Source organism: Phyllobates terribilis, unplaced genomic scaffold (assembly GCF_046119375.1).
Source record: "Phyllobates terribilis strain yellow unplaced genomic scaffold, ASM4611937v1 Scaffold_4__5_contigs__length_816908805, whole genome shotgun sequence".
Taxonomy (NCBI): domain Eukaryota; kingdom Metazoa; phylum Chordata; class Amphibia; order Anura; family Dendrobatidae; genus Phyllobates; species Phyllobates terribilis.
Window position 1 is genome coordinate 124,797,216 of NW_027362764.1, and position 15,407 is coordinate 124,812,622.

A 15,407-nucleotide genomic window follows, 5' to 3' on the forward strand; every position below is an offset into this window, starting at 1 on the left:
TCTAAGCATAGGCCCATAACCAGTGCTGCGCCTGTGGCTCTAATCTGTGGGACCTCCTTGCTCTGTTTTGGCAGCCTTTTCATTCCTTTCCTAGGGACATTGGTTGCCTATGATTTTCTTTTTGTGTTTTGTATGCGGCACTGCTACATGGAAAGAGCTTTTCAGTTTTTTTTGACAAATAGAGCTTTTCTGTAGCTTTTTTTTTTTTTCCTGAACAGGCCGTCAAGCTGTTCCATAGGAGGCAGGATTCTGTTTTGCAGCATATTCTGCTGTGTAGTGCTGTCGCTTTAATTTCTGGAGGAAGGTGCAGCCTCTGCTCCAGGGCAGCTCTGGCCCTGCGCCCTCATGGTGACGATCTCTGACAGAATCTGAAAGTAAAAGGCTGCGCGGCTTCATGGGATTTCAGACTTTTAATGAAATCATGAACTGTTCTGCTTCTGCAGAATATCGCGCTGAGTACTCACCATTAGGCTGGTAATGCACCATACAAGTTTATGCCCCTTTACACCCGGCAGCCATAGTCTCATACAGATTATGGATTTTTTATAGGAATTGCAGCTGTTGTGTGTTTGTTGTTTTTTTTTATAGTTGCACATGGCTGAGAATTGCTTCTAAGAATGCTTGTGACATTACATTACCCGAAGAAGCCCCATATGGTAGCATAGCATTGCAGCATACATTGTGACATGCAGCCTCTGTGCCACTCAGGTCTAACCTAAAGATAGTCGTCATGTGGTGGGTCACTCAGCTACGGATACATCTGCGTGCAGGATCCGTGTTATGATGCTGTTGTTCTCCTGTTCAGAGACCTTACTGTTCTAGAGTTTCGCAGCTGATGATCACTGCATTACTTCCACACTGTGACATCATTGTGTGCGCAAATCTTTTATACGACTTCAGTGATTAGTATTAATGTACTATGATGTCACTGTGTGGCTAAACCCAGCGCTATTATTTTACTTAATCATTATCCGTTATAATTCTAGCACTGTTACATCACTGTGGTTATAATCTCTGTGCTGTGACTTCACTTTATTATCTCTGTATTCTGACATCCGTTTATTGTTATACTCTGACATCACTGTGTGTTCTGTGCTGTTGGATAACAAAGGTTCTATTACAAGTAATGACACTGCTGTGTTTATACTCAGACATCACTGTGCGTCGCCGCCAGCCTTGCCCCCTGCGCCGTCGCCGCCAGCCTTGCCCCCTGCGCCGTCGCCGCCAGCCTTGCCCCCTGCGCCGTCGCCGCCAGCCTTGCCCCCTGCGCCGTCGCCGCCAGCCTTGCCCCCTGCGTTCTGGTGATTCTGCTGATTATCCAGGATCTGTGACCAGACTGCAGTGAATATTGGGGTGGTGACCTCACTGACTTTTTGGACCTCAGGCCGCAGTCACACCTGGATCTGGTGTCAAGACCATTAAATGGACCCGTTGCTCATAGCAACCAATCAGAGCGCAGCTTTCTCTTTATAATTATCCTGCGGGATGAAAGCTGCGCTGTGATTGGTTGTGATTGGCAACAAAGACCGTTAGACAGTTGCATGTCACCTGCCGAGTGAAGTTGAGCTGTTGGTGAAGTGCCTGCGGTGCTCAGCCCCGGCTGCCTGTACAGAGCCGTCCACTACTGCGCTCACGGATCCATTATACGTTATTACAGTGCTGGGAATTATTTCTCTGGTCCGGGAGCTCCGGGGGGTCGTTGTCGGCGGAGGGGCGCCGCACTCATTGTGCTCCGCCTGTGACCCGCATTGTGTAGAGCGCTGAGTCCAGCCCGGGATTTGTCTCCAGCGTTGGCCGGATCTACATCCCGTGCTGTGACTCTGCTGGGGAGGGGGAGGGGCTGCGGTGCTGTTGGTCGGAGGGATCTATGAGCGCCGTGTGTTACGGTGATGATACGGGGCATCTACGGGAACCGCTGGCAGACTCCCCATAGAGGAAGAGCGCGATCCCGCGGGAACATCCTGCCCCGCTCCCGGGACATGGGACGAGCAGAGGAGAGCGCCTAGCCGGCAGGTGAGCGCTGCCACGTACATGTCGTGTGTCACTCCGCGGCCAGCTGACACTGACAGCCAGAGGGGAGAGGGAGTGATGTCACCGGGGCTTAACCCGTCATGTGCGGCGCCTGTCACAGCGCTGCAACCTTAACCCTCCAGTGCCCGCGCCGGGGTGAGCGCACAGCTGCTGCTGCTGGGAACTTGCTGAAAGTCGCACAGTGCTCCGTATGGTGCGGGGAAGTTTCCTGCGCGGGGACTGCTGTGCTGGGATGCGTCCACAGCGGGGTCCTGAGGCCGGGTGTACGGGTCACGTGATGTGGGCCCCTCAGAGGCTGCGCGGTGACTGTGGGAACACTTGTGCAGCAGTTGTAGTTGTCATAGGGTTGTAGGGAAGCGGCCAGCGGTGTGTACAGTACGGCCATTACTGCCATCATAACACACAGCTTTATTTTTTGCTTAGAAAACGGGTAGATCTCCATCCGTATTTCATCAGTTTTTCTATGCAAGAAAAAGCAAACCACCTGATGGCAGATTCTCACTCTTCCTAAAGCCCCATTCACACGTGTGTTACTGCTGGAGGGCCTGGTACGGTGCACGGGGCGACATGGGGTCCTGACACACAGGTACAGGCCCGGACCATGACACACGGGTGTGTGTGACACGGATGGCAGCGGTGTGCGGGTCGAGATCGTCACTGCCTTGTAGACTCTCACTGGCGAGTCTGCTCTGTGACTCAAAAATGGACCTGTCTGTTGTGGTGGTGCGTCTTTGTTCCCTACTTTGTGGAGTCACGCACAAAAAAACAAACGTTCTCTCCATGAGAAACAAATACAAGTATGTAAAACGCAGATGTTCTTTGGGGTTGTCGGATTTTTTTTTTTTTTTTTATAAAAGAAAAGTTTCTTAACCACGAAATAAGCAACATATGTTGTGTGGTCATTGGGTGGTGACCACGAGAATTGGGGTCCCAAAATTTTGTGTGTGAACAGAGCAGTAGTGTGCAAGTTTAACACTGGCTCCATTAATGGTCTATGGAGCAGTGGTCGCACAGGCGCACTAACGACTTGGAGTTTGAGCCTTCTGATCTGCTGTGCTGGGCGTCTCTGCAGCCTGATCCCCGTCCGTTATGTTTGTCATCCATCCCGTAGATGGTGATAAATGCTGTGTATAGGACAACCCCTTTGACGTAAAAAGAGGAAATGCAAATAAAAATAAATATATTACCTGATAAATCCAGCACTGCTCCAGCGGTCCTGATATGTTGATTTTCCTGCATCAGTGCCATGCTGTGCACAGGGGAGACTGCAGCAGCCAATCACTGCATCATGTAGAGCCTTGTGGCCTGTGGTGCACTAACTATTTAAAGCCCCTGTAGCAAAGGCCAGCTGAAGCAGTGTGTGTGGAGAGGGGTTGTCAGGTGCAAAGTTTGGGATTTTTTTTCTATATAATTATTTTTTATTATACACAAGTAGGATAGTTTATCCGTAGCTTCAAGTCCCTTTTTTATCTAGACTCTGACAACTTCAAGGGCAATGACACCAAACACAATAAGGGTGGAAAAATACTTCTATCTGGAATCCCACAAACAAGTATCCATAGCGCCACAGCACGCCTCGCTATTCTCCATGCAAATAGCAATCAATTTTATTTGATCTCGTTCTGTGAACTATAAAGCCAATCAGCAGAGTCAATATGATTCATCCCAGAAGGATCTGATGTGTTGCTCAGCAGGGTGTCAGTCCACCAGGACCTTCCTCAAGTAGTCTCGAGATGGGATGTAGGGCAGGAACAGGGTCTCTTCCCAGTAGTCCGGTTGGTGTCAATGTATATTTGTATGGAGCCTGTATGACGTCTGTACTACCGAACCTTCATACACTGATGTACAGGCCTGTCGTACTTTGTGTGTAAGGAAAATATTCTTCCCAAGGAGACGACTCCTCCAATTTAGACTCAGTTGAAGCATTACATGAATGTTTTACAGAGTAACTTTAAAGTTGTCCTATGTGTCATCCCGAGGCACAGCAGAGGGCTCGTGGGTCTCTATTCTAAACAGATCGTAACACAGGCACAATCCCTCACTTTTCTGTTTTCAGCCTCCATCTTGTTTGTTACTGAATATGGGGATTTTGAAAAATAATCTTGATCTGTTTTGTTTTCTGTACTTCCTTCAGTAAACAGTTTGGGGCAATTCATCAAGACAAACAGATTTTTTTTTTTTTTAAACTCCGGTCTTGATCCAGATTCCACTCGAGTAAGGTGCACCAAATTCACCCCTCTGAATGAATTTGGCTCACCTTTTTGCTGGCTATGTGCCAGCGTCACACATATAATCCAGACTTGAAGGGATGAGGGCGCCTGTGCCTGGATTCAGAGCTCTGTAGGGGAGGAGGGCGCCTGGAGCTGGCTGGATGCAGAGCTCTGTAGGGGAGGAGGGCGCCTGGAGCTGGCTGGATGCAGAGCTCTGTAGGGGAGGAGGGCGCCTGGAGCTGGCTGGATGCAGAGCTCTGTAGGGGAGGAGGGCGCCTGGAGCTGGCTGGATGCAGACTACTCATTTTTTTAAAATCTGCTTTCTAAAATCTTTTTTTTTTTTTTTTTTTTTTTTTATTATACAAACCCGGCTCTCAGTACAGGAGTTGGCACTTGCTGCTTTCCTAGGAGCGCTGTGACGGGTTCTTGATGAAAGCGAGCGCTGCTGTTGGAGACCTCACCTGATCCTCTGGATGCAGGATCTAGGCAGCTCTGCTTGTAACAGTTAACCCATTCAGGATTTTTTCAAAAATCTTTACTATTAAGGCCTTATTCAGACATCAGTGATTTTTCACATACAGAAATTAAAAACTGCCCCGAGTACCAATGTTTTTCATCCGATTTTCGTCAGTGTTTGGTCCGTATGTCAGTTTTTACTATCAGTTTCATCTGATTTTTCATACATGAAAATATAAATTGCATATCTCCTACCCATTACAGTGTTAATCACTGACTGCTTGCAGATGTCATCCAGGTGGTGTCCGTGATTTTCACAAACCCATAGATTTGTATGGGTAATTTTGATCCAAGATGCCGATCAAAGAAACACATGTCACCATCATTTTTTTTTTTTTTTGCGTACATACTGTCAGCAAATAAAAACCTCACGTACATGTTAATAGCAATAGAATTTAATGGGTACAAGGTCTTTCTGTAAATACCACGGTATGTGAAAAGCTGACATCTGATACTTTTTGACAACTCCTTACATGAACTTTTTTTTTTACTTCGTTTTTTTTCGCTTTTGGATTTACAGATCATGTGATTTTTAGATTATAGACCATTTTGCATCAAAGTGGAGCAGTTTGTAAAAAATCGACTTCCTACATGGAGCTGCTTGAATCAGAATCTGAGACCTGCTAAAAATATTAGTTCAAGTTGTAGAGTTCACTTCTTCCCACAGATAACATACACGCTTTACAAAATCCTGAAATCTACGCTATTAAAGGGTTATTCTCAAAATAGCAAGTTTTCCCCTATCCATAGTCCAATGGAGAATGAACATAGCAGAGGAAGTGTATGCACATCATTCTTTCAAGAGGGGGTACTGCAGAGCCCATTTCTTGGGCTCCAGAGCCTCGATTTCAAACCCCCCCCCCCTTTGACCAGTAAGTCATCTGCATCCTTTGGATAGGGGATAGCTTAAAGCCCCCCCCCCGTGAATTTTTTTATTTGCCCGATTGTTAGCACCCGTGTGTGTAATGATGGTAGTAATATACTCACCGCCCATCACCTTCTCTTGGTTTCAGCGGCGCTCCGGTCCCTTCCGGTGTCAGGTCATCGCATCTGTAACATGCCAGCGGAGCAGAGGTCACTTTCTAAATGTAGGTCTATGAGCCTCGGTTAAGGCGCTCAAGCCTCGTTCTGAGTCTCATAAAGTTGCATCGAGAAACTTCAGAAAGTGGCCTCCACTCCACACAGCAACCACGGCGTGATGTGGCAGGTCACAAATGCAGTCATGTGATGCCGGAGCGGTGCTGGAAACGGCCAAAGACTGGGACCGGTGAGTATATTACTACCATCATTACACTTACATACAAGATCCCTAACGAACGGGTACATTTAAAAAAAAAAAAAAAAAAAAAAATCACCAGAGTGCAGCTTTAATATCTTGGGAATAAGCTTTTAAGGAAATCCTGTCTTAAAAAATAATTAACTTTCATCTTAGTATCATTATTATTATTTATTATTATAGCACCATTCCTATCCTATACAGTTGTACTCAAAAGTTTACATACACTGGCAGAATTTTTGCTTTCTTGGCATTGTTTCAGAGAATATGAATGATAACAAAAAACCTTTTTCTCCACTCATGGTTATTGGTTGGGTGAAGACATTTATTGTCAAACTACTGTGTTTTCTCTTTTTAAATCTTAATGACAACCAAAAACATCCAAATGACCCTGATCAAAAGTTCACATATCCCAGTTCTTAATACCGTGTATTGCCCCCTCTAACATCAATGACAGCTTGAAGTCTTTTGTGGATGAGGTTCTTTATTTTCTCAGATGGTAAAGCTGCCCATTCTTCTTGGCATAAAGCCTCCAGTTCCAGTAAGTTCCTGGCGGTCTAGCATGAACTGCGCACTTGAGATCTCCCCAGAGTGGCTCAATGTTATTGAGGTCAGGAGACTGAGATGGCCACTCCAGAACCTTCACTTTGTTCTGCTGTAGCCAACAACAGTTCGACTTGGCCTTGTGTTTTGTATCTTTGTCATGTTGGAACGTCCAAGTACGTCCCATGCGCAGCTTCCGGGCTGATGAGTGCAAATTTGCCTCTGGCATTTGTTGATAATGTGCTGCATTCATATTTCTTTCAACTTTTACCAAGTTTCCTGTGCCTTTGTGGCTCACACATCCCCAAAACATCAGCGATCCACCTCTGTACTTTACTCTAGGAATGATGTTTCCTTCATCATAGGCCTTGTTGACCTCTCTCAAAATGTAACGTTTATGGTTGTGGCCAAAAAGTTCAATTTTGGTCCCATCACTCCAAATTACCTTGTACCAGAAGTTTTGAGGCTTGTCTCTGTGCTGTTATGCGTATTGTAGGCGAGATACTTTTTGACATTTTACCAGTAATGGCTTTCTTCTGGCGACTCGACCATGCAGCCCATTTTTCTTCAAGTGCCTCCTTATTATGCATCTTGAAACAGCCACACTGCTAGTTTTCAGAGAGTCCTGAATTTCAGCTGATGTTTGTGGGTACAGCTATTTTGTCAGAATCCTCCTGGACATGGCCAGCTTTACTGAGCTCTCTTGTCCTGTTAGATGACCTGGTTTCTTGTCAGTTTTAAAAATGGCTATCTTGGTGACAGAAGCACTTTCTGGCACGATACCAGTTTACCTTCCCCACCCCCCATCAGATCAGGTATTTTTGTTGTTAAATGAGAGGAAAAAGCGGAGCATGTCCATAATTATGCAATATCTTGGGGACAGCGATCACCGACAGATTACATACGCTGGGTCCTGTGCTCGCATCCTTAAGCCATGGATATGCCACATGTAAGCAAATGGCAGCAATGCTTGTCTGTGAAGGCTCCAGCAACATCTTACTTAGAAACGCAGCCCAACACTGATTGATCTGTCACACTACAGACCCATAACGGAGCCCATTGACGTTTACTGGGGTCCATCTTTTTTCTAGGAGCAAGATCATTGCATGCCGCTCTTGTTTTCTCTGTAAAATGCGAAGGAATCTGTATCCAGGGATCTGATGCAGATGTGAGCTCTGTCCAATTCCAAAGGGGGGGGGGGGGTCTCTTCAAAGAGCTCTCTGAAAGTTTGTTTGTAGACCCGGGCAGTAACAGAAAGGGAATTGGTCAAAGGCCAAATGCAAAAATGTGAACTGGAGAAATGTAGCAAACATTAGGGGTTATTTTGGAAACAGTTCATTGTGATTTATAGACAAAGCAATTGTGTTCAGGCTTGTGGGCAAGCACGGTGGCTCAGTGGTTAGCACTGCAACTTTGCAGCGCTGGGTTCAAATCCCACCAAGGACAACATGTGCAAGGAGTTTGTATGTTCTCTTCGTGTTTACGTGGGTTTCCTCCGGTTTCCATCCACACTCCAAAGACATACTGATAGGGAATCTCGACTGTAAGCCCCATTGGGGACAGTGCCCATAATGTCTGTAAATTGTCTGAATTGTAAAGTGCTGCGGAATATGTTAGTTCTATATAAATGTTAAGATTTATTGTTATGTTCTCTCCATACAACCTGCTCAGACTGTAGACTTCTTAATTTTGAACAGACTCCTTTCCTGCCAACAACCCCACCATCCCCTGCATTACATTACAGCTTCAACCCCTTTTTGATGTACAGTACAGACCAAAAGTTTGGACACACCTTCTCATTTAAATATTTTTCTGTATTTTCATGACTATGAAAATTGTACATTCACACTGAAGGCATCAAAACTATGAATTAACACATGTGGAATTATATACTTAACAAAAAAGTGTGAAACAACTGAAAATATGTCTTATTCTAGGTTCTTCAAAGTAGCCACCTTTTGCTTTGATGATTGCTTTGCACACTCTTGGCATTCTCTTGATGAGCTTGAAGAGGTAGTCACCGGAAATGGTCTTCCAACTATCTTGAAGGAGTTCCCAGAGATGCTTAGCACTTGTTGGCCCTTTTGCCTTCACTCTGCGGTCCAGCTCACCCCAAACCATCTCTATTGGGTTCAGGTCTGGTGACTGTGGAGGCCAGGTCATCTGGCATAGCACCCCATCACTCTCCTTCTTGGTCAAATAGCCCTTACACAGCCTGGCGTTGTGTAAGGGGTCATTGTCCTGTTGAAAAATAAATGATGGTCCAACTAAACGCAAACCGGATGGAATAGCATGCCGCTGCAAGATGCTGTGGTAGCCATGCTGGTTCAGTATGCCTTCAATTTTGAATAAATCATCAACAGTGTCACCAGCAAAGCACCCCCACACCATCACACCTCCTCCTCCATGCTTCATGGTGGGAACCAGGCATGTAGAGTCCATCCGTTCACCTTTTCTGCGTTGCACAAAGACACGGTGGTTGGAACCAAAGATCTCAAATTTGGACTCATCAGACCAAAGCACAGATTTCCACTGGTCTAATATCCATTCCTTGTGTTCTTTAGCCCAAACAAGTCTCTTCTGCTTGTTGCCTGTCCTTAGCAGTGGTTTCCTAGCAGCTATTTTACCATGAATGCCTGCTGCACAAAGTCTCCTCTTAACAGTTGTTGAAGAGATGTGTCTGCTGCTAGAACTCTGGGTGGCATTGACCTGGTCTCTAATCTGAGCTGCTGTTAACCTGCGATTTCTGAGGCTGGTGACTCGGATAAACTTATCCTCAGAAGCAGAGGTGACTCTTGGTCTTCCTTTTCTGTGGCGGTCCTAATGTTAGCCAGTTTCTTTGTAGCGTTTGATGGTTTTTGCAACTGCACTTGGGGACACTTTCAAAGTTTTCCCAATTTTTCGGACTGACTGACCCTCATTTGTTAAAGTAATGATGGCCACTCATTTTTCTTTACTTAGCTGCTTTTTTCTTGACATAATACAAATTCTAACAGTCTATTCAGTAGGACTATCAGCTGTGTATCCACCAGACTTCTGCACAACACAACTGATGGTCCCAACCCCATTTATAAGGCAAGAAATCCCACTTATTAAACCCGACAGGGCACACCTGTGAAGTGAAAACCATTTCCGGTGACTACCTCTTGAAGCTCATCAAGAGAGTGCCAAGAGTGTGCAAAGCAGTCATCAAAGCAAAAAGGTGGCTAGTTTGAAGAACCTAGAATATAAGACATATTTTCAGTTGTTTCACACTTTTTTGTTAAGTATATAATTCCACATGTGTTAATTCATAGTTTTGATGCCTTCAGTGTGAATGTACAATTTTCATAGTCCTGAAAATACAGAAAAATCTTTAAATGAGAAGGTGTGTCCAAACTTTTGGTCTGTACTGTATGTGCTGGAAAAATCTCATGTGTTTGATTGAAGGCTGCGGTGTACCCCACTGTATGGATGTACAGCGTGATGCGCCAAACTTGTCCCATTGTGAAAAGGAATAAAGTATACTGCACTGTCTACTTTTTTCTGTGTGTACCTTTCTTTATAGGAGTATTGTTGGGCACCACTAATGACATAGTTTTGGGAGAATTGACCAATGGGATGTGAACTAGTATGTTGGCACTGTAGAGTCACTTACTGTTATGGTCTTGGTCACATTTGCCTAGTCTGGCTCTTCATCAGCACTTCCTTCTCACTACTTTATCTTCTTTTAACCTTAAGCATCTGACATGACCAGGAACTTTTTAAAATGCTCGCTGATGAGAGCTGGGTTGACATTGGACTTTACGTACAGTCTTTAATGTCAGTAGGCAACGTGTAAGTGTCACCTGGTTGGTGCAGAAATCTGAGTATATCATGCATGAGCCTCTCCACAGCCATCAGAGGTGATATATTTGATATTTTTTACAAATGTTTTCTGCAATACACCGATCTGTTCTGCTTCTGATATAAGAAGCATTGCTGTATTGGGTTGTTGGGGTGGTGGACAGGACCATGGTGGCCCCTGACTGTAAATGATGAGATTTTCCATGTTTGAATTTACATGTGTTTTATAATCCTCTAATGGAAACATTAGAAGATAACGTTGGGCCATTTTCCTGAACTGTGTGAAAAGGTAGATGTTGGTTGGATTGATGTATAGCGACATAGTCACAGTATTGTCGCTTTGGTTACTTATCAACAGGAAACATTAAGTACAGGAAATTATTCAGCTTGTTTAAGACTGAATACTGTGCCTAATAAGACCACAGCTCAGTCACTTTGCGCTTGTTGCTCTCGTAGGAAAATGTTTTTGGCAGTTCCGATAAATTAATTTTAGTGATGAAGAATTAGGGCAAAAGAGGTGCCTGCAGATGCCAAAAAGCTTAAAGAACACACAGTGTAAGAGTTTGTTCACACATGCAAATCATACACCTAAGTACCACATGATCTACAGCAAAAAAAGAAAAAAAAGGTTGACACATTTCAGCAACAGATTTATTTCCACACTGCTGCCAAAAATCTGCCTGGAAACTTTTGATGCAGAATTTGGCTGAGAACCTGAGGCAAAATCAATCTGATATCCAAAGCTTGAAAGTTGCATTCACACGTAGCAGATTATTTAAAAATGGGCAGTGACTAATAGAATGCCATTTAACAGGGAGAAATGCAAGATTCTACATCTGGGCAAGAAAAACTAAAATTACATCTACAGAATTGGAGGAAGAGAACTAAGCAAGTTATGTCACAGACTGCACGAGTCAACAATGTGATGCAGCAGCAAAAAGGCAAACACCGTTCTGGAATGTATTAAGAGAACCTTAGCGTTTGGATCACGTGAAGTAATAATTACCATCTACTCCTCCTTGTTCAGACCTCATATGGAATACTGCGTCCAGTTCTGACCACCACATTTTAAAAAAGACATAAAAAACTGGAGTAAATTCAATGAAAAGCTACCAGGATGGTGCGCGAACGTCAAACTATGTCCTACGAGGAATGGTTAAAGGATCTGGGAATGTTTTGCTTGTAAAAAAGAAGGCTAAGAGGAGACTTGGTAGCGGTCTACAAATATATCTGAAGGGATGTCACAATGTAGAGCACATATGTTAAATTCTGGCCCGCAGGCCAAATCTCGCCCGCAGTGAGTATATTTGGCCGTACGACCCCGGGCGGGTCTTCGGCCCATCATTGCACTTTCAACTATATCGACATCCGAGATACAGTTGAAAGCAATGTTGGAGGAGTCTCATCATTCCCCCTTTGCATCTGACTTCATTACTACACGCCCGCTGTACTGAGATGTGCAGAGGATCAGAAGACACCATGAAGAAATCGGAGAAGTGGGGGGAACAGGCAGAGGTGAGGTTTTTTTTTTGTTTGTTTTTTTTAATGGAAGGCCAGTATACTATGTGGAGCTATTATACTGTATGGAGGACTATGTGGGGCCTATTATACAGGGTGGGCCATTTACATGGATACACCTAAATAAAATGGGAATGGTTAGTGATATCAACTTCCTGTTTGTGGCACATTAGTACACTGCTCAAAAAAATAAAGGGAACAGTCAAATAACACATCCTAGATCTGAATGAATGAAATATTCTCATTGAATACTTTGTTCTGTACAAAGTTGAATGTGCTGACAACAAAATCACACAAAAATCATCAATGGAAATCTAATTTATTAACCAATGGAGGCCTGGATTTGGAGTCACCCCCAAAATTAAAGTGGAAAAACACACTACAGGCTGATCCAACTTTGATGTAATGTCCTTAAAACAAGTCAGAATGAGACTCAGTATTATGTGTGGCCTCCACGTGCCTGTATGACCTCCCTACAACGCCTGGGCATGTTCCTGATGAGGTTGCGGATGGTCTCCTGTGGGATCTCCTCCCAGACCTGGACTAAAGCATCCGCCAACTCCTGGACAGTCTGTGGTGCAACATGTTTTTGGTGGATGGAGAGAGACATGATGTGCCAGATGTGCTCAATCAAATTCAGGTCTGGGGAACGCACGGGCCAGTCCATAGCTTCAATGCCTTCATCTTGCAGGAACTGCTGACACACTCCAGCCACATGAGGTCTGGCATTGTCCTGCATTAGGAGGAACCCAGGGCCAACCGCACCAGCATATGGTCTCACAAGGGGTCTGAGGATCTCATCTCGGTACCTAATGGCAGTCTGTCTACCTCTGGCGAGCTCATGGAGGGCTGTGCGGCCCTCCAAAGAAATGCCACCCCACACCATTACTGACCCACTGGCAAACCGGTCATTGCTGAAGGATGTTGCAGGCAGCAGATAGCTCTCCACGGCGTCTGCAGACTCTGTCACATGTGCTCAGTGTGAACCTGCTTTCATCTGTGAAGAGCACAGGGCGCCAGTGGCGAGTTTGCCAATCCTGGTGTTCTGTGGCAAATGCCAAGCGTCCTGCACGGTGTTGGGCTGTGAGCACAACCCCCATCTGTGGACGTTTGGCCCTCATACCACCCTCATGGAGTCGGTTTCTAACAGTTTGTGCAGACACATGCACCTTTTTGGCCTGCTGGAGGTCATTTTGCAGGGCTCTGGCAGTGTTCCTCCTTGCACAAAGGAGGAGGTAGTGGTCCTGCTGCTGGGTTGTTGCCCTCCTACGGCCCCCTCCACATCTCCTGGTGTACTGGCCTGTCTCCTGGTAGCACCTCCAGCCTCTGGACATTACGCTGACAGATACAGCAATCCTTCTTGCCACGGCTCACATTGATGTGCCATCCTGGATGAACTGCACTACCTGAGCAACTTTTGTGGGTTGTACTGTAGACGCTGCCTCATGCTACAGTACCTCTAGGGGTGAGAGTAATGACAAAATAAAAAAGTGACCAAAACAGCCAAAAAGGATGAGAACCGAGAAATGGTCTGTGGTCACCACCTGCAGAACCACTTCTTTATAGGGGGTATCTTGCTAATTGCCGATCATTTCTACCTGTTGTCTGTTCCATTTGCACAACAGCAGGAGAAATTGATTCACAATCCGTGTTGCTTCATAACTGAACAGGCAGATTTCACAGAAGTGTTATTGACTTGGAGTTACATTGTGTTGTTTAAGTGTTCCCTTTATTTTTTTTTAAGCAGTGTATACGGGAGGGGGGAAACTTTTCCAGATGGGTGGTGACCATGGTGGCAATTTTGAAATTGGCCATTTTGGATCCAACTTTATTTTTTTCAATGAGAAGAGGGTCATGTGACACATCAAATTATTGAGAATTTCATAAGAAAAACAATGGTGTGCTTGGCTTTAGCGTAACTTTATTCTTTCATGAGTTTTTTACAAGTTTATGACCACTTATAAAATGTGTTCAAAGTGCTGCCCATTGTGTTGGATTGTCAATGCAACCCTCTTCTCCCACTCTTGACACCATGATGGCAACACCGCAGAAGAAATGCTGGCACAGGCTTCTCCTATCCGTTGTTTCAGATGCTGCACATCTCGTATTCTCACAGCATAGACAATTGCCTTCAGATGACCCCAAAGATAAGTCTAAGGGGGTCAGATTGGGAGACCTTGGTGGCCATTCAACTGGCCCACGACGACCAATCCACTTTCCAGGAAACTGTTCATTTAGGAATGCTCGGACCTGACACCCATAATGTGGTGGTGCACCATCTTGTTGGAAAAACTCAGTTTCCTGGAAAGTGGATTGGACACGTCAATAAATTTGATGTGTCACATGACCCTCTTCCCATTGAAAAAAATAAAGTTGGATCCAAAATTGCCGACTTCAAAATGGCCCCATGGTCACTCACCACCCATCTGGAAAAGTTTTTCCCCTCCCATATACTAATGTGCCCCAAACAGGAAGTTGATATCACCAACCATTCCTATTTTATTTAGGTGTATCCATATAAATGGCCCACCCTGTACTGTATGGAGCACTTTTTTTGTGGCCATTATACTGTATGGAGCACTATGTGGGACCCTTTATATTGTGAGTAGGGCTGTGGTGGGGATTACAGTTGAAGAATCATACGGTGATGAGGTCACCATTCTTTGTCGGGGGGGGGGGGGGTGTTCAGTAGGGTCATCATACCATGCATGTGGAGGTATCATACTGTGTTTCGGGCAACTTTTGTTTGCATCATACTTTATCTGTATTAACAAAGGATACAAAACCTTCAGTATTACATATTTAAATTAGGACATTGGGCCATATGCTTTTTTACTGCTCTTATGTAACCTATTTTATTCCAATATTTTATTCTAAAATATATTAATTAAAATGTACTTTGTTCTTGGGACAACTTTTAAGTTTTTTTCCATATGAAAAAGTTCATTGTTATATTTTTGAAGGAAAAACTTCCTCATTTATAAACATTTTTTAAATAAATATCAAGGTTGACTCGCCTTTGTTAGGTTGTGTGCCCACGATGTGGATTTAATGTTTCTGCGGCGGAATTCGCTTAAGATGTCTGCCATGTATCCCACTGATAATCCGCATGCTGTGCACATGCGGCGGACATTTCTGCTGCGGATTATCATTGCGGAAAAATCCGCAGCACTATCAATTTGGGCGTGATTTTTCTGCGAAATCGCACCCATTGACTTACATTGAACCCCATAAAATCCGCATGTATAGATTTATACAGACGGATTTTATGTGGATCAATGCGCGGATGGTACCCGGGTCTGGAGAAGAGGAGACTCTCATCCGACCCAGGTACCATCGTACCTGCAAGTTAAAAAAAATAATAATAATTGTGGAGTAAAAAAAAACAAAAAAAATTGTTCATACTCGCCTCTCCAGCGGACCCCGGTCTCCTCCCGGCGGTTATCCTCTCTCCTCGGCGTACTGGCAGGACCTGCGGTGACGTCATT

At 44.7% G+C, this 15,407-nt stretch overlaps 1 protein-coding gene across 8 annotated transcripts in view; it reads left to right on the top strand.

Annotated features, from left to right (window-relative positions):
- KMT2C (lysine methyltransferase 2C) overlaps nt 1-15,407 on the top strand; it is a 205,969-nt gene that overhangs the window by 21,634 nt on the left and 168,928 nt on the right. Inside the window, exon 1 of one of the 8 annotated variants that reach the window (XM_073677714.1) lies at nt 1,822-2,013. The exons of the other annotated variants lie outside the window; for them this stretch is intronic. The gene's annotated coding sequence lies outside the window, so the exon portion shown is untranslated. Of the gene's footprint in view, nt 1-1,821; nt 2,014-15,407 lie in introns of those variants that run through there. 8 annotated transcript variants of the gene reach the window in all.